Here is a 20000-nt window from a genome sequence, read left to right on the forward strand (position 1 = left end):
TTCAGATGTTTGATTTTTGAGCCAGAGTGCCTATGGCTTTTGCAGACTCTCTTAAGTCTCACTGTTACTTACTGCTGGCACAGATGGCCATACTTTCAGAATGTGAGCATTTCTAATACAACAGGTTATGTCTGGCCAAAGAGAAGGGCTGGGGATAACACGGACAGGATAAGCAAATACCTCCTTTTAAACTGCAGGTAGTTTTCGTCACTCTGCAAAGGTGTGGAATGAGTAGAGTGCAGGTTAAAGACATTTCCTTTTATATAATGTACCTAAAGATTTTTCAAAATTTTACTCCTTTTTGTTCACTATGGGTAAGGTTTCTGATTTCTCCTTTCTCTTATTACATCTTGTTTTCACAGCTTTTGGCTGGCAAACAGATACCAACAGTGATATCCACAGGCAGGGAACAAGCTGCATCTCAATGGTAAATCCCTGCCAATTATGTTAAAACTAATTATAAATCTCTTTCCTGTAAAATCATAACCCTAGCTGAAAATAATCCACATCCCAAATAGAACATGGGCTACATTTTAAAATAGACTTTTCCCCAAGGTTAATGTTTCGGTTGCATATATTCTCAGAAAATAAATAGCTCAGTTGCAGCAAGTAGTTTTAGTTTGGTTCATTCTAAATTCACACACCTTTACAAAAATCATCAGTGAAAACAAGATAGTTCAGTTTTAGTACTAAATCACACTCCACGCTGTATTGCGCTTTCAGGAGCTACATCAATCTGCAGTAACTATTTCATTCATCTGGTATTGTTACAGAGCGTAAATCAGGATTCATAAATGATCAGTTTGTATCCTTTGGGAGGGAGGGATTACATGTAAATAATCCCTTTAATGTACGCATCGCCTCTAAGCATTTCACACAGCAATAAATTGGTAAACTGAATTTGAGCAATTAAGAAATTAAATGAAACTAATAGAATGTGTATTTTAATATTTCTTGGCGGTTATTTGGGGATTAGCGAATATAAAAGCAGCCACTCTCTCTCTGTGTGAGGGTAAACTGCAGCACTTTGATAAACTCTATCTGTCAGCTTTTCACTACTGTATTTCAGTCACAACTCCTCTTTCGAAATTCTTCAATATACCTTTCATTCCACAGCTGTATTGTTAACTGCATTAAACTATGAAGTCTAAGTACTCATTTCAATAGAAGTAATCACAGATCCCATAGTGAATGGAAACAAGACAAACTATCCCAGAACATGCTACTTACAAAATGATTAACACAAAATGTTTGAGGCAGGAAAGGCATCGTGACAACCAGAGTTTTGCTTCAGTCCTCTCCACTCCACATCCACCTGCTCCCACCTCCCCAGAAAACAGCTATGGTTCAAGGGCAGCCTGAGCAGAAATGGACTGAGAGTAATATGCACAGGAAGAAATTGCTTTAATAGAAGAAACACAGAAAAATATGGGCTTTATAGGGCAGGACATTTATCAGACAGAGACCTTGGCTATCTTTCCTTGTCTTCAGGAAGCAACCAAGAGACTCTGATCTGAGAAGCTAATGGTCAAGGAATTAAGGGAAATTCCAGCACACTATCTGTTAAATAAGAAGCAATGGCAAGGTTTATGAACACTGTTACCGAGCCCATGCGAACAGAATTCTAGATGTTCTATTTGGAATTTTGCATACATTCTCTAAGAATAAACTAAAAAAAAAAAAAAGAGAATTTATTTTTCTGAATAACATTGTCATTATCCATTTATTCATTTTTGTTACAAGATACTGCAAATAAATCTGTTTGTTAGCTTACGGACAGGTTAACTACAGCAGTGCTGTGAACATGAAAGATCACAAATAAAGCAATTATACTTTCCTTCTATGCATAAGGTTATAAGAAGAGCTGTGATCTAATTTATTATTTCTTCCAATCTTTAGCTGAAATTGAGAACATTCAAAATTATACTATGACCTAGTTATACTATGGACTAGTGCGGTAATAACAACAGAAATCCCTAAGAAAATAATTTCAGCCTCAGATGACAAAAATCGAGAGAAACCATGAACAACATATTACCCATAAGCAGCAGTTTAATAGCATACTTCATTTCAGCCTGTAGCCTAAAAGTTACAGGCTCTAAAAGGAAATACTAGACCTTCAGAAGATTCTATATAATTGCACAGTTCAGGTCTTCTCATTAGCCAAGCTACTCTTCTTGAGATTTACAGCTCTGAATGTAACAAAATCTTTGTCACATGGTGCATGTAGGATTTTCACCCTTCAAATTAATTCCTTTTTCTCACTGGAAACTAACTGAGTTTTAGGCTTCCATTTGCTGCTGGGAGAGCAGCCTTTTCAGGGCCTTACAGCCCAACAAAACACTAAGTATTGTCTGATGTTAAATGTGTGCTGCACTTTCCTCAAGGTAAATGGGATGCAAATGAATGTTTGGTTGTTTTATTTAATATGGATGATCTCATGCACCTTTGAACTGTTCTGCTGCCAGCTGCCACTTACCACTAACAGAGAAGTAAAATTTATAGGATATGCACTGGGTCATTTTAAACTAATCTCCACAAAAAGAAAATAGTTCATTGGGAGTAAAAAAAAGTCTGATAATGCCACCTCTGCAAGTTGCTTTGATGGGTGTAAGAAAGTCAGAGAAAAGCCCAAGTACTCTGGCTGGCAGTGCAGCCACACAGCTTCTACTTTACTTCCATAATCATTTTTAAAAACACAGCAAAATGAACAGCGCTGAGCAGCTTGTGCTCCTATCATAATGTACAACCTCTCGGTACCTCATGTACAATAATACCTCCATGAAAATCAAGCTGCATTGCTTCTGCTTCTTTGTACAACACTTTGCATGACTAAGAGCAGCAAGTGACAAGGTTGCCCAGTTAACTGAGATTGATTATTGTTGCTTCAGCACATCCATAATCATGATGCATGCAGCATGGAGAGATGGAATTATTTTCATACACTGCCCTGATTGGTAGAAAAAGCCTTCTTTTCTAACTGAACTGAAAATGTATAGAATGCATGCAATATGCTCTAGAGGAATGGGTACTGTGGTAGCTGCCAAAAGGTCTCATGCCATGCATGTCTCTGAGCAAGGTGAGTCCTGCATGCTGACTGCATTTGCCACTCTTCAGTCACTGTGGTCATCACTATAAAGAACATAAATTTACCAGTTGTTACCACTGAAGTATCTGAGATACTACTGTTTTACTATGAACAATAGTGAGAATCCAAAAGAAGCACAAGAAATGAGTGTGGTACATGGTGAAAAGTACAGCAATTGTAGGTCTGGATTTTATTTCAGTAACATTGGTTTTACAGCTGGTTAACTGTACTGACTTCAAAAGAATTGCTGCAGATTGTTACTAATGAAGTGACTATAGAGTGTGAACCTCTGTATCTGCTCACAGCAACAGGAAACTGAAGATTCTTTAGCAGAAAAATGGGTTAGCACATTTTTTTTTCTTTTCTTTTTCAGCATATATTTTTAAAGCCATTTCCAAAAATCTCAGAGGACTTAACATTTTAAAGAAGTCACTGTTATGCCATAAAATTCTGGAAGTTATAAAAATATCTAAGACACTGGCACTTCATATTTGGCAATTTCACTGTTTAGTGAATAGCAGAACTGTTCTAAAGTTCAGGTGACTTTTCAAAATCAGAATCTTGGGAGGATGCGATTCCTGGGAAACAAGGAGGAATTTCTCTTTTTCAACAGACATATCAATAGCCTTTGCTATTCTTCCTTACTGAGCAATGCAGTCTGTGGTTAGACAACAACAAAAGTTAGTGCTAGTAAATCTCATTTGATCAAATGGATTAAACAGTACTTTGTGGAAATGAACAGTGCACTTCAAATTCCTTAATGATTAAAGAGTGATTTATTAAATATTTTTAAGGTGAAATATGGTTACAAATAGCTCAGTAATAGAAAAAAGCAGTAATATATCGATGCCATAATGAATTTTCTATATTAGGATTAACACACCAACTGCAGATAGTTAAATAAGCATTTAAATTATTAATTTTCTCATTATTTCATGTTTCTTGAGACACTAAGCTTCATGTAGCCCAACACAAAAGATTAGAGATGAAATATGAAACACAATATGAAAATCACCACACTGTACTACAATTTATAAAATAATATATCAAGAAGAAAGTGAAATACAATGTAATGTGGTATCAACATTAAAATTGGTTTTCCTCTGGACTAATGGGTATGATACCTCTCTCTTCATAACTTTTACAGATCACAAGACTTCTGAATATTGAACTGCTTGGGCAGAAATGCTATGTTCTTTCCCAACCCATCCTACTTTCAATTTTAATTCACATATCTCAAGGACAGAAACTGAAAAACCTTCTGGATAAAGTTATGTGTATACTAGTAGAAAGAGGAGAAAGAAAAACTTATCTTCAATACTGAATCAAATAGAATAAAAAAAGACTTTCAATTACTGTACACATGTGTATATACACACAGCAGTATGTAACTCATTTAGCTTAGGTTACAAAAAAAAAATTCCATGAAATAACAGCAGTTTTCATTAAACTGTTGATATCAGTGGAGGCACTTTCAATTTAATTCAATGTGGGAATATAGAACGAGATTCAAATTACCCTTTCAGGAAACGAGTAAAGTCTTTGCAGTGTCTCCCCAAAGGCCAGGGTCAACTTTTCAAAAGCAGCCTTTGATTCTGGATGCTCAGCCTGAGACAGCTCTTTGGAAAATTTTGCCATGGATATAAAATCCTTAATACCTTTATGTTAGGCAGCTATCAGCTAGAGAGTTTTCCTGTTGGGACAGGGTGGGGGGCTTGTAGCCTTCTGCAGCTGATACCAAGTGGCACCTACTCTGTCAGGAGCAAGTATATTCAAGGCAGCTAACACTAGCACCGGGTATTAAACAGGCATCTTTGGACACCTGCTTTTGCTCAACTCAGGTCCCATTTTCTCTCATACCTTTGGTTTTATTTTCTCTTCATCTTGTACAGAGATTGCCCATGGCAGTTCTCTGTAACGCTATATAACCTAAGAATGAAAGAATTAAAAGTCTTTGTACAAGCCTCTATGACCCTGTGCCAGCCAGACAGGGACAGGAGCCCTTCCAATGGACTAAGAAACTTGCAGTCTGAATCCTGACCAAGACCACGGTGGTGTGGAAGGGAGCCTCTAAATTAACTCACTCCTCTGACTTCTGCCTTTAAGACTTTATCAGAATGCATTTGACCAGGTATATAGTAGGAAATTGGGGTACTGGCTCAAAGATCAAATTTCACACCTCTCAAACTTTTTCTAAAACATATTTGCATTTTACAAAATTGAGTAACAAAAGAAAATATTCTACTCTTCGGAAAAGAGGAGAGATTTCTCATTCACTTTTCCATAAAGACTGTGGAAAATATCCCCAGAACCTCTCCTTTGTTTAAATGATTCAAGCCAGCCCGTCTCTTTCTCAAGGCAGTCATAGGTCTTCTCTACTTCCATCTCCAAATTCTCTCCCTTTCCTTTAGTCTCTTTTTGTGTCCCTCTGGAAAATTCCATCTGTTTTTATTGCTACTCAGAACTGGAAGTCATTTCAAGTTTGTAAGATACAGAACCCTTACATTACTACATTCAGATTTAGGAGCTGAAAGGTGAGAGCAAAACATAGCTGCCAAGATATTTAGCTTCAGTTTTATAAACTGTGAGGAAGACAGGAAAATAGGAGCACATAGAAAAGCAAAGCAGGAAGTTGCAGAGAAAGGCAAGAGTTATACATGATGCAGACAGATACCGTCTCCAAATAATTGCCTTCCTCTTAAAAGTGATTAGTCATATTGATCACTTAGAGTAATACTTTCCACAGTCAGATTATTTCAGGATTCACAAATTTGTTGGTGGAGGGGGACATGCTGATGGTTTTGGTGTCTACAGCTGCTTTTGTGGTATTCCTTCTATGTTAAATTAGCCATTAGCCACATATCTAGACCCTAAACATATTGCAGAAAAATGCTGGGTTGTGTCTTTTTAAAGCTTTCAATTGGTTTACATTTGTCCTGGGTCTGAAATGTTCCATTCTGTGAGTACTTGTACATCTATATGACTAATGGAATGGAGTATATTGGGGTGTCCTCTGGGTATCCTGTATCCTCCCACACTAAGGATGAACCTTGCAACTCGTATGCCACTCCTTCCAATCACAACATTAACATTACATCATGAAAACTGACATTAACATTTAATGACCCTTGTTTTGGCACTTCACTTTGGCAAGGCACACTGATGTTATAACGGATTTCAAACTTGATACCAGACTTACTACAGTATTAGCCCATTCTCAGCAGTCAGTGAGCCTTTTTCAAACATCCTGGAGTATCCTTTTCTCATTATGTTTCTTGTCCTCAGATACAGTCACAATATTTGGTAGTGGAGATCACCTGTTAGCTTCTGCTGTGGAATAAATTTCCTTCTTCCTGCACAAAAAATCCATTATTCTTGAAGAAGGCGTAAATCTAGCTTAGTACTCCATTTGTTTTCCAGCAGCAAAATGAAGGATCTTGTTTCAATTACATTTACAGTAAAAAACATAGCATTTACAGTATTTGAGTACAGTGACTTTGGCTGTTTTATTTATGAATATTGATTTCTGCATAAGGGTACCATTTCTGCTTTACTCTTACTTTTTTGGTGAATGAGCACACTAATATTGGCTCTTAGGTGAGTCACAGCAGGTACTGCATAAAATACTGCTGAGACTGTAAGAAAACTCTCGTCATACTATTTAGCAACACAATGCCAACAAGGATGAGAATAGAATATTTCTCTCTGGGTGTTAGTTCTTACATATATTGATGTCTACAGAAGTTTTATTATCAGAAATCAGTGGCTTTCAACCAGAAATTTTAGCAGTAAGTGCTGGAGTACTAAACTATTGTATGCAGTGAGAAAGTAGGGTTTTTTTGCATTACTTCAAATACTAAAAGAACAGAAATGGCTACAGAGTAGCAGTATATCAGGTACCCCAACACTATACCTAAAAGAGGCATTCCTAGGGTAGATCTAATGTTTTGTTCCTGTGGTTTGGAGCTGCCAGTGAGATGCTAAGTACCATATGGACCGTCTTCTCTCTATTCATATCCGTCCAGAGACAGAGTGGAAATCACTGATCACACTTCAACTACCTCCTTGACCTCCAGCAGCCACAGCCACAAGTTTCTCTTAAAAAACCTAACTAAACCAAAAACCCAAACAAAAACCCGCCAGAAAATAAACAAATAACACCATCCACACAATTGTGGGGGTTTTCATTTGATCAGTTTTACACATTGTAAGAAAAATGCTGCACTTAGTACTTTTCCAAATTGAATAGGATCAAGGTTAAATATGGAGATAAATAAAGTTACTTTTGTTTGAAGGAAAAAAATGCTCAAGGGGTAAATAGCCCAAATCTCAAACTTAAAATACATAAATCAAGTAGAGATACAGATAGTCCAAGGTGCATAGATGGCTTTGACTTTATTGGAACAGAATAAAGAGATCCTTTCATATTCAAAGCAGTCTATAGACTAACTGGACTACTTGTATTCAAACACGACATCTATTAGGCATTCAGAAATAACTCAAACATTGCAGTGGATAGTGGGTCTTCATAATGGGATGGATTTTGCAGGGCATTAATTGTTTTATTATTAATTTTATGTTCATGTAGTGATGTATCAAAAATGCCCTGGGAAGAAAATATCTAGATTGAAATTAAATACATGGGCCTCAGTTTTGTCATTTTTTGCATTCTGGTTTGAACTGTCTCACTAGTTTAAAATGTATTTATGTATGTAACAATAAATAAGAGTAAGAATTATCCAAGAGTATGTATATTCACTTCCGTTCAAGTGATTGATTTCTGAGGCCAATTTAAGATTTAGCCTCATCATCAATGTAAATAAAGAAAGAAATAAACCTGATATTCCAAACTTTTGGAATAAGTTTTATCAAGTACTTTACAGATTGCGATAGCTTCGTTTGGTTGGATAAGAAAACAGTACATCCATCTTCAATTAAAGAATGGAGATCTGCAATATGACACAGTTGATTGCTTCCTATTAAATGCTCAACTTTTAGAGATTCACACAATGACCTGGGAGCATGTATATTCTCCCAGCTCTGACATTTCTACTTGGCAGCCATATTATTTTATCAGCACAGTGTCAGCCAACGGCATGTGTGGCTTCAAATTTCATCCATTATCCACTCTATTATGTGTGCAGTATCTCACAGACCATTTAGAGAACTGACTTGACCCAGTGAGAAAAAAGCGAGGAAAGCTAAAAGCAACAAAGCATTAGTAAATATCTGCAGAAAGTCTAGGGGTGCTAGAAATGGCCCAGTCCACACAGAGTTGGTGTGAGGCACATCCCTGATAGCTACATTGCTTCACTTAATTAATCTGGTTCCATATCTCATTTTCTAATTTCTATCAGCAAATATATGCTGACAACTAGTTACTTACCACACCCTTTCACTTAGCTTGAAAAATCTACTTCAAATCAAAATTACTACTAAAAAAAAGAAGAAAACTTATCAAATGTAAAATTAGATTAAGAGTCAATCAAAATCCAACTGTGAATTTATCATCTCAATGAATTTCAATGAATGGTTTAAAATCTGTTGAAAATCTATTTGAAAATGAATATGTAATAATACAGGCATATCTCTTTTTCAAAGCTAGTATTGTCAGATGTATTCTGTGCATTATAATTCATGAACAGGGTAGATGACTATTTGAGAAGTATTAAAATGAGCTGACTTTTCAATACAAGTGTCTGGACAATAAGTTTTTGTATTCTTGGCCATTCAGAAATGTAGACAATTGTGCTAGAAAAATAATGTGTATTGTAATATTCATTGTACAGTAGTAGTATAGTAAGTGGCAATTCTGGACATTACAAGAGACACAAGGATTATTTTCTGTGATTGCACAGAGAATACTTGGATTTCTTGTGAAGCTTTTGCATTGGAAATGAGATTCATCAGTCTGAACAGGGCAGGGTTAGAGCCCTTAGCAACATGCTTATTTTGTAGAAGGTCACTCAATAATAACTTCCTCTGCCCTCCAAGCTTATTAAGACTGACTGGCATATATTAATGAAAACACCTGATTCTCCAACCATAAAACCCAGACAAAGACTTTATTTTAATATTAAGGAAGGAACCCTTAATTAGCAGGGTTTCAAAAATGTCAGCTTCTTCTATTAGCTGTTCTGGTCCATCAAAGCCATAATCCCTACTGTCAAATTTCATCACATGATAGACAGTTTGCTGGCTATCTTTTTTTTTCTTCTAACTGATCATACTGACTGAAGCTTTTTATTTTGCCATCACATTTAACAAGTTTGTATGCATTTCATTGTTACACTGCTGATTTTACTCCTTTTAAAGTCTGCCTGTGTCAGCTAAAAGAAGAAAAAATCTGGGGAAACAAAGTATTACATATTGATACACAGACATATAATTAAAGACTTTTGGGGAGAGTTCTCATTCATAATATTGATTCTTTTCTAGGGCATGCAAATGTGCTTCCGTGAAAACACGAATAAAAACCACCATTCACAGATGAATTTCCATTTCAGGCATGTTAAGAGAAGAAAAAAAAATACAAATGCTTGAAATATTGTGAAGACCTTTAGAGATGCATGTTCTTTAGAATTAACCCACCACACATCTTCATGCTGCATAAAATTTGTTCAAGTAGATATTGCTTGCACTGCCCTCCAAATGAGAGATCACATCAAATTTTTCTGAAATAAACATACCAATTTAAAATTATTTATATTCTAGCTTCATTCAGCATTTCCGTGCTTGTTCAACATTCACAGTCACAGGAATCTATTTTTTTGACTTAGAAGAAAGCAATAGAAGACTACTGTCCTGTCACAGACTTCTAAATGTCCCATCTAAGCTCTCTCAAACATGGTCTGTGGATTTGATAAAGGCAGCACATACCTATGTAGGTTTTTGCTTCTTTAACAAGAAAAGAAGAATTTATATAGAATTTGTAGGATGACATTGTACTTAGATGAAGTACACTACTATGGTCTTTCCACACCTTTTTTTTCTCCAAATACTTCCTCTTAAAATTTTAGATTTATTTATTAATAATTTATGCAATGCTGCACATACAATAAATGTTACAGTAAAAACGAGTCTTAGTATTGAAGTTATAACTGAGTCCAGGTAAGAAAAAAAATTCCCAGTATTCAAGAAAAAAGAACTTTCTGAGTGGAAGAGTATGGGTAACATTAGCATTTTAACCTAAGAGAGAAACAGTCTGAAAAAAAAAGTAAGGGATGCTAGAGTTAACAGATGAGAGGTACAGCATCTGCCAAGAACTGGAGGCAGCATGAGAAGCACCAGAAAGCCAAAATCAGTGAAGGAAATTGAGGCAATCTGAGACATTGCAATCTGAGAATCTGTGAAGCAGAGTTGTCAGAAAAATAAAAATTTTGGGATACTTACAGGCATGTAAGAAAAAATCATAACAGTCACAGTTTACTCAGATTGAAGCAAAAAGTGAGACTGAGGTTGGAGGAAGAGGGGAAGATTACAGAACTGCAGGTAACCAAATGATTAAGAAAATGATAGAGATGAATAGACAAATTTTGGATGGCTGTGTATACAGGCTGTTATGGAAGGCATGGAGAGGTAAACATGATAGTAAATCTGGATAACAGGATGACAGTCAATTTTAAGTTGAGAGAGAAAGAAGAATGGTTAAGATATGTTTATGGATGTACTTTAGCAGTACTTGGCACTACTGAAGAGCAGAAAGGAAGGAGGAAGTTTTGTGGGCTGAGAGATGCACATGGACTGCAAAGAGCCACAGGTTCTGAAGATAAAAAACACCTTTAGACCTCAGTGCTATTTTTTGTATCTTAAATGCTGCAACACCTAATACATTTAGGAAACAGTAGGCCAAAAGTTCACTTCTACTTCGACAGAGATATGGCCAAGAAATGAAGGAGGTGTTTGAAACACAACTGCAAGGGTCAGTAACAATGACAGAAGCAAGAGAAAAAAAAATAAATCCAAGACTCAGAATCATAGAGGCTGATGGAAATTTTTGGCAGAAATGAGAGGTAAATGGTGAAAATAGGGCTGAAGTCAGAGAAACATTAGGAGAACAGAGGGAAACTAAGAGCTAATAGAGGAGATAGAGAGAGAAATCAGAGATCTGACCACTGAGAAGTGCAGAAAACAAGGAAGGAAGTGGTGTTTCTGAGGGAGAATGACAAATACAATGCAGAGAATAAGTCCAATAAAGGAAGAAAAGCAAAATATATTCTTTGCTAAAAGATAGTCTGTAAACTGACTCACTAGCTACACCTTGGCCATGTAACTCAGATATTTAGTGAAAATATAACTTTCCTACCCCAGGAAAAGAATTCCAGTTCTTCACACTGTGGAATTCTTCCCATAGCTAATAACTGCATAAAGCTACACGTGTTTATTGAAGATCCTTGTACGAGTGTCTTTTTGAATGCTCTGTTAGACTTTACTGCTTCTTGAGTGCCTATATCTATTGCAAGTGACCAAGTGTGTTTTTGAGGTGAACTTACACCTAGACACTGCATTGATTTTAATGGGTTTAAGTGACTGTGAACATTTACTCATATGATTTCTCTTTCATTTAATTAATTTAATAATGTAACTCACTATTTAGAACAGAAGAGTTCCTTGACTTTTGAATGATACATCTACGGAGTGGAGCAACAGTGGATGGCAGCAAGATAATGAGGCCAACACATTAAGTTCAGTTCTCCCTCCAGCATCACTCACAATACCTACTAACTAAAAACCAGTTAAACAGGAAAGCTATATTAGTTTTAGACTCTGAACAATCTTTATCTTTCAAGGTATATGACCACAAACCTTAGTTTTGAAAGCAGATTTTTCCTAGAAATACATCCAATTAAAGTTTGCCATATATTTGTGAGTTACTTTTGGGATTCCACTGTAGAGTAAAACACAAAAAATATGGTCCCCACTTTCAAGCATTTTTACCAAGTAAGCATATATTTTAGGCTTTTCCCATTCTCTTATTAATTTTTTTTTTTAATTTTTTATATTAGATGGTTTCCTTGTTTTAATTTCTATTTATCTCCCACAGCTAATGCATGTCAGCATCTATCTTACGCAACAAATCACAGTGAGGGTCCTTTTGTTACTTCTTTGTACAGTCCTGCTGTTCTGGCAGCACATGAGCTCTGTCAGGGTCCAGTGTCTATCTTGTACTGCTCCCATTCTGAATATGCAGTTGATTCCATGGGTATTGTATAAGAACACAGAACAAAGAGAGGGAGAAGGAAAAAAGAGCAAGAGAGGCTTTTGTGATTGTCAGGATTCAGATGTTATGTGTCTGGTAAGGCTATGATCTGGAAATGTCCAAGATCTGGTATGTCTTGCTAGCCATCACCATGCAGTCCTATAAAAATTGCATAGGAGGGAAAGGCTCCAGGTACCTAACATACCAATAATTAAGAAATTCTCCAACACTTCTCTTTACAGCTGCCTTGGCAAAGAAATAATGTCAGACCTTGAGTGCACTTTATGATATCCTCAATATTCTTTCTCATGATGTTCAACATTTGGGCTACTTGTGCACATTCAGTTGACAATTTCAGAGAACTATCCATAGTGACTCCAAGACCTTTTTCCTGAGGTGTAACTAATACTCTAGTTGAACATAGTTAATAGTAGTCTCTGCTATTCATGGAACCATCTCATTCAAGAACAAAATTACATTAAAAATGGTTTGTTATATTTTAGGTATGACAGCATCTTAAACCTCAGATGTTCTGTTACAAGCCGTGCTTGTAATACCTGCTTGGGAAACTATGTGGTGTTGCCTTGCTGCTGAATTCCAGATGGTGTACCACAACCTGGAACCTTCTGTGCTTGACTTGCACTTCCTAAGCCTCCATTCAGCATTATGATAGCATTTTATTTTAAGTTGTTTTAAATCATACATGGGTGTGTAATATGCGTGTTCTATATAACATGCAGCCAGAATGGTGCTTTTATGGACTGATGGCCCCTGAATACAGCAAGGGATAATGAGGCTTATGTGAGGAACAGAAGGGAGAAAAAGGTAAAAGAGCAGAAGGATAGCATAAGGATGCAGGCAAATGAATATAATTGATTTTTTTCAGTCGCTACAATTTTGGGTGAGAAATTCTGGGGTGCCTTCTTTAGAGCAATGCCACTTTTATGGATCAGAATGGTCAGTTTTTCACTGACAGGCAAGAATTTCAAAGCTCTTCAGCTGGAAAAGAACGTTATAATCACTGACTGGAAATTCTGCCTGCTGGCAATGTAAGCTATTATTTTTGTATATAGTGTGCACAATTAATACTAGTGTATTTGGACCAATTTGTGCTGCAAATAAAGCTGTGGCCTTTCCTTGCCAAAAAGAGTGTAATTTCAAGCCATCAGGATTTGCATCTTGGGAAAGGATGGAAAATGAATATGCCAAAGATAAAAAGAAAAAAGTAAAGAAATGGTAAATCACTGAAAGTAAGAGAAAGGGAATGATGCTCAATGATAGTTCAGTATGACGTTTTGTTTCTTGCCTTTTCTCTTACCGTAGGAAAGAACTAAAGCAAGCTAAATGAGATCTCAATATAAATATCTAATTAGGCTTTTGCAGCCCAAAAACTGCCATAAACCACATTTTCCTATGTCTACAGTCTATACTCAAAATGTAATAAAATTCTTACATTTCAGACTTTACGGGAGTTTAGAAGTACAGATTGCATTGACTGGAGTGCATGGTATATAGCCCAAAAGATTAAATACATTGCTAAGGATATACAAATTTCCTATTTCCTTTTTCAAAGCTGGTTTACATTTTTATACTTCTCTGCTAAATTCTCCTGTAAGTGTTTTTACACATTGAACTGACTTTTCAAAAGAAAGTAGAAGCTTGGTGACAGAAGCTGTACAACACCTGTGCATGCCTACGTACGACTTAATTCTCTTTCCTACATGTAAGCCTCTCAATGGATTTTTTAAAGAATTTTGAAGCATTCAGACACAAATACTCAGAGTCTGCTATGGAGATGAGTTTGAGTATGAAAGAATCATCTGCATTGTTATCAATTAAATTGCCATCAGTACTGCAAGCACCTCTGGCAGGTTTCCAGGCTCCAGAGAGTTTGGATTGACTCACAGTACTAAAAATAAGGGTCAAATGGACTCTCACCTTTGCAGCACTGATAGAAGCCCTATATAAATCACTTGGTATATAAATATTTATTTATCAACATTAAACTAGTCAACAGCATGGTGTGGTCTGCACATATTTCATAAAGAAGATTGTTTACATTTTCTGAACTCAAGCAAAAGTCAGTACTACCTGATGCTCACTAGTAAGAGGATTTTTTGACTACTAATAGGTCATAATTGCCAGGGTTTTCACAAAGCAAACAGATTAACTCCTAACTATATAGGGACTGGTCTTACATTCTTATATGCTAAAGAAAAAAATGAACTTCTGAAATGAACTGCACAACAGCTCACCATACTGACACATTGTGATCTGTTCCAAATCCAAGAGTACATTCTTAGCATATTATCTGTGTCAGCTTCACAAAACTATTACAGTTTCACTTTTTCTTTGTGTCTGTAATGGTTCCCCATCATCCTGATAAGTGGGCAGTCATTTCTCCCTGCATAGATAGAGCTGTGAAGGAGAATTAGATTTCAACATTTTTGTAACAGAGATTAATTGATTGATTAGATTATTAATTAAAGTTTCCATTAAATTCTCTTTTTAAAAAGCACAGGAATGTGGATCCCCAGGGTTTTTTCTAACCCTTGAAATCATAAACAAGAGAATGCATAACTAAACATTGTACCTTATCTTGTGAAGAATAATTAACCCAGTGGATGCATTGCTATGAAGAAAACATCTTTTCTTCCAAAATATACTTTTTTTTCCCCTACAAACCTTAGGAAAAAGAAAGCAGTTTTTGGGTTTCCCCTACTGCAACAGAAGAACAGACACCAAAAGTAATGTTTTAAACACAGATTTAAACATATGTATGCCTGATTGTGTGCACTCTGTTTGGGTTTGATATGCTATACATTTTTAGAAAAGATAAAGAAGTGAAAACATGACTTGTGTTGTTTTAGACTTGAACTGATGGTCTACCTAGAAGTTCCAGCCATATAATATTTGAGAGATTGTAGAAAAATAAAAACAGCAAGTGGCCTTTTAGGTAACCCATAATTAAAAGCAATTTTGAGCTGTCTTTTCAGGGAAGCTACCCAGGGGAAGTATTTGCTACCTGTTTGACCTTCACAATTGTGAGTCCTTGGCAGTGTCAGCGACCCTCTGAACTGAATTCAAAACTAATCTCTAACAGAAAAAGAGAAACAGAATTCATGCAAATCATATTAATTCCAACATTTCCCTAGTGAGCTGGGTATAAACTACAGCCTAATTAAATATTTTTTAACGATGTGAGTAATTTTTGCCAAGGGGCGGATTCAGGCGAAAATTTAATATGAGATCACAAAAGCTGTTCCCAGCGTTGATTCTGTAAATTAATGACTATCTGCCTTATGATAAAAACATGCTGCCAAGAATGAAAATGAAGTCAGCAAAGCTTGCTCTATTTGTCTAACAACCAAATATACAGAATGCAAAACTTTAAAGGATATGGAAAATTTCCATTGTCTGTATGATATATTCCTGATAAAGATGCATGACACTGACAGCATAAAGCTGCTTTATGTTATTCAAGACTATCAATTCTTATTAGTTATCACTAATATAGCATTAGCTATTGTTAGCTATGAACTTTAGTGAGACAGTGCCAAGCACCAATGTCAAGAACCTGAGAGGTATTCATTTATGTGTGGGTAGGATAATGTGCTATTGACCATTTCCTGAACTGGGTGTGTCTAAGACACACTGAACGTGGCACAATTTCTCAGAGCTGCTTACAAAAATTCAGGCATCTTACCTAACACTTAAAAAGACCTTATCATTGTAGTATCTGGGCACCAATCTTAAGTGCCTGTCAGAAAGAAAATCTCATTAAACCAATGTTATTAGTGTTTTAAAATAATAAATGCACAAAAATCAAAACTCTGATCAAGAGAAACTGTATAAAGGAACAAGAATTACTCATGCATCAATCTGTTCAGATTTTTATCATGATTTGGCAATTAAACAATAAGCCTTATGTGATTAAAAGGCTGTAGTATAGTTTTATGAAGTATAGTATTAGATCAGATATTGAAGATATTCTAATGCAAAATCCTCTGCCTAACCAATAAAAGACTCCATGCTCTTTGTTCGTCTCATGCTAACCTAACTTGTTACAAGACAGCCAGTTAACACCAAGGAATTACAAAGCATTGCCAGATGACAGGTGAGCAGGACTTTGGTAGCACCCTGGTCAAGAGGCCAGCCCATTGTAAGGGCTTTGCAGCCTTATTTATTTAAATTTCTGCCAGTGTTGGCCACTGAGACTGAATTTACAGCTTTTCAATTAAAAGGTCACTCTGTGCTAACCAGCATGCCATTGCCTCATTATAATCATAAAATTAGTGAGAAAAGACTAGCATGAATAATACGAAGGAGGCAATCTGAAAGGTGAAGAGATGTGATTTTCTTGCTTCGTGAGAGATGGGAATAAAGCTTGCTGTTTAGAAACAAATATTTTGCTTATAGTGCATGAAATAAACACTTTACCATTTCTTTCTACTTCAGAACAAATAAATTGGTCATTTTCTGTAAATTAAGCTTGACAGATGAAAGGATGGTTTACGACTGCTGGACAGTGTAAGTTAGGGCAGAGCTTCATATGAGACGAAATGTGAGATTTCAAGTTTCAAAGCATTGCAATAGCACTTTTATATTTCTTAACTAGAGCATAGCCTTTTTGTAAATGTAAAAATTTAAAGCTTTTAAATAAAAACAATAACTCAGAGAAACACTTAATATCAAATAAATCTTATTTATTAATTTACTATTGAAAACTGAGAATGTAATTTAAAATTCAATGTGCCTGTGAACATGCTAGAATGTATAGAAACATAAACTATAGAAAGGATGAAGACTTTTGCAAGTCCCCGCAAAACACTGGGAGAAACTACTCAATCTATCATATACAAGCCACAGAATGTGTAGTCTTCCAAGCAGCCACAAAGCCCTACAATATGCACAAATAGAGGGAAAAAACCAAACATAAAAGTGTGATACACTTTAGAATAATGAAAATGTTTTAAACTCACAATTTAAAAAATTTTTACCTAATGAAAACCTGGAAGCTATTGTAGTTTCAGTCTGAAAGCACAGTTCATCATTGAGGGAAAATTACTAATTTTTGCTCAACACTGGTAATAAGTTGTAAGCCCCTGGAACAGGAAAAGTAATCTAGAGAACATGAAACAATTTTCAGGAAGAGCACTTAGAGATTACAGCCAAACACTTTAATGTCCTCCATTCTCCGTAGTCACCTGCTCTACGTTCAGACCATGACCCACTCTCCAAGAGCTTTGTTCTCTTCTAGAGCAACTCATCCTGTACCCAGCACCTCTGATGAACACATACACAGAGGTAGCTAGCTAGTGGCAGCCCTGACCTGCTGCTTTGGATAACCTGCTTGAGCAGCTTAAAGAGACATGCCATAGCCCAAATTGAGAGGCTGAGGTCCTTTGCTTAATGAAGCCTGACTGAACATGGTTTTTTAATTATGCTCTCACTTGTTTTATTTTCCAGGAACAGTCCTTCTTGCACATGTGAAATAGTCAGAAACTTGCCCATGGATTTTCCCACATCACAAAAGAAAAAAAAGAAAGGAACACGGAACATGAAATTCAAGTTTCCAAGACCCCCCACTCCTGAGTCTCCCCCTCTGGAGAAACCAACTGCAGAAGGTAAAAAAAAAGAAATTCTAGTAATTTATTTCCTATATCGTACAGGATCTTATGGAGACCTTCAGTCTATAAGAGCACATGAAATGAGAGTTGATGAGGTAACATATAGAGGGAAAGGAAGAAATCTCATGTCTATCTACAGTTTTTATTTTATGCAGCTGTAGCTGAGAGATCTTGTGATAAAAGCATGCCAATATTTACTCCTCTGTGCATCACAAATCCCCAAATATATGATCAAATAGAAGTAAATTTGATAAAAACAATAAAAACATTCGAAAGACTAGAGTAAGTTAGGTGTCTACAGACCTTTGAGAATTAATCAGCTGATTTTAAAGCCCTGTGTAACTACAGATACACAGCAGAAAATTTCAGTTGTGCAGTTCAATTTAAGGGTAGAAAAATACAGATGCATAATTTCAAAAAAGAAACATAAATCAGGCCTAAGTCCTTTGGGAGTACTAACTCTAGACTAAATAGCTTGGCCAAATAACAAATAACAGAAAATAATGCATGACGAGTAGGGGAGAAAATAACATTGTATACAGAGAGAAGGAAAAATTGAACAACTGTGCTTAAAGTCCTATTTCTTGATTCTCATAAAATCTAGGAATTTTGAAAAGAGTTTGCCTAAATAACCCTTTTGTATGTTTATTTTTTTTAAGAATTATTATTTACAGAGGTTGCGTGAACCTTTGCAGGATGGGCAACTTGCATAATATAACTGCAAGACTTGCAGTTACTTTGTGTTTTCCTAACAATCCTAGACTCTAGAATCATGCAAATAGTATGGAATTTTAGCCTGCCTCTAAAGGTGGAGAAAGTTGCTAGCCCATAATGCAAAAAGACTTCAACAACTTCAAAATCCACAGTGTTAAAAACATGTAAACATTTCCGATGCTTAAGACAAGACCTTGGTTTTTCCCCCTAACTTGTTATCTTTTAATGCTTCAAGTTATTGATGACACTTTGGCAACAGCTGTTTTGTTTAGATCTTAAAGGGCCTGATGCACTCCTCACTGATGCTAACAGATCCCATTGTTTTTATTTATTTAGACCGTTGATCACATCCTCAGACCACAATGAGGGCTATAATAAAAAGTATGGAGGTTACATAATTTTTTCTGGAATTTTGTTCCATAATAAAGCTTTGAAGACAGCTTATTGCTGTAAAAACTACTAAACGTGTTAGATTTTCTGTGTGCAAGGCAGAATATTTCTATTAAGTGTCTGGACCCCTTCGCATTCAGTTTGTTTATGGAATGGGATTTTTAAACATTACCAGCAGATTTTTTTATAATCCAGTGTGTGAAATGCTGCAAGAAGCCTTTTCAAAGATTCAGAACTGAGATGTGCATTGCACTATTGTGTTGAGGCTGTAGATTTCACTCTCAGTTCTAGACACCAACCTCTTTTCCCTTTTCTTTATTTGGCAGAGTTTGGCTTCTGAATGGTGGGTGAAATCTACAGCAGCTGTAGTAAGAAGCAGTCTCAAACCTTGAATATTTAAACAGAGTTTTGCACATCCTACTAAATGCAGCCATTTATTATGGTTGATAAAAGAGCACACTGGTAATGTCTCAAAGTCCTCCAGGAAGAAGAAACTCCACTTCTCACAGTTTCAATAGTCATTCCTCATGCCTTTACCTTAACTAGTAAGTTTAGTATCTGTTCTGTTAAACCTTATATAAAAAAGACTATATTCATATTTGCAAGGGTGTCATCTTATGCATAAAAAACGAGTTCTAAATATTTTAAATACATTTTTGAGAATTTGTTTGCCTGACCATAGCTTTAGCTGGTCTAAATCACAGCAAAATAAACTCTAAATATAATTAAATTTTCCATCCACTGAGTCTCTTTGAAATAAGCTGGAGTTTTCAAATCATGTATGCTCATGTTTGTTCATTTTGAGAGTAACAATTTGTCAGAGATTACTTTTTTTCCGGCACCCTCCTGAATCTTAAATAAATTCTGGTGGCTTCTGAATCAGGTTGCAGATCAAGATTTTTGAAGCTATTCTGTAAATCTGCTCCAGAAAACCCCAATTCAATCAATTCAATTCAACAGCTTTCAGAACTGGTTGAAT

The 20000-nt window shown here is 35.9% G+C and overlaps 1 protein-coding gene across 4 annotated transcripts in view; it reads right to left on the reverse strand.

Annotated features, from left to right (window-relative positions):
- Window positions 1-20000, reverse strand: part of NPAS3 (neuronal PAS domain protein 3) — a 593897-nt gene that overhangs the window by 98410 nt on the left and 475487 nt on the right. The gene's annotated exons all lie outside the window — the stretch shown is intronic.

Source organism: Agelaius tricolor, unplaced genomic scaffold (assembly GCF_023055355.1).
Source record: "Agelaius tricolor isolate 1412-34295 unplaced genomic scaffold, bAgeTri1.0.p SCAF_5, whole genome shotgun sequence".
Lineage (NCBI taxonomy): Eukaryota > Metazoa > Chordata > Aves > Passeriformes > Icteridae > Agelaius > Agelaius tricolor.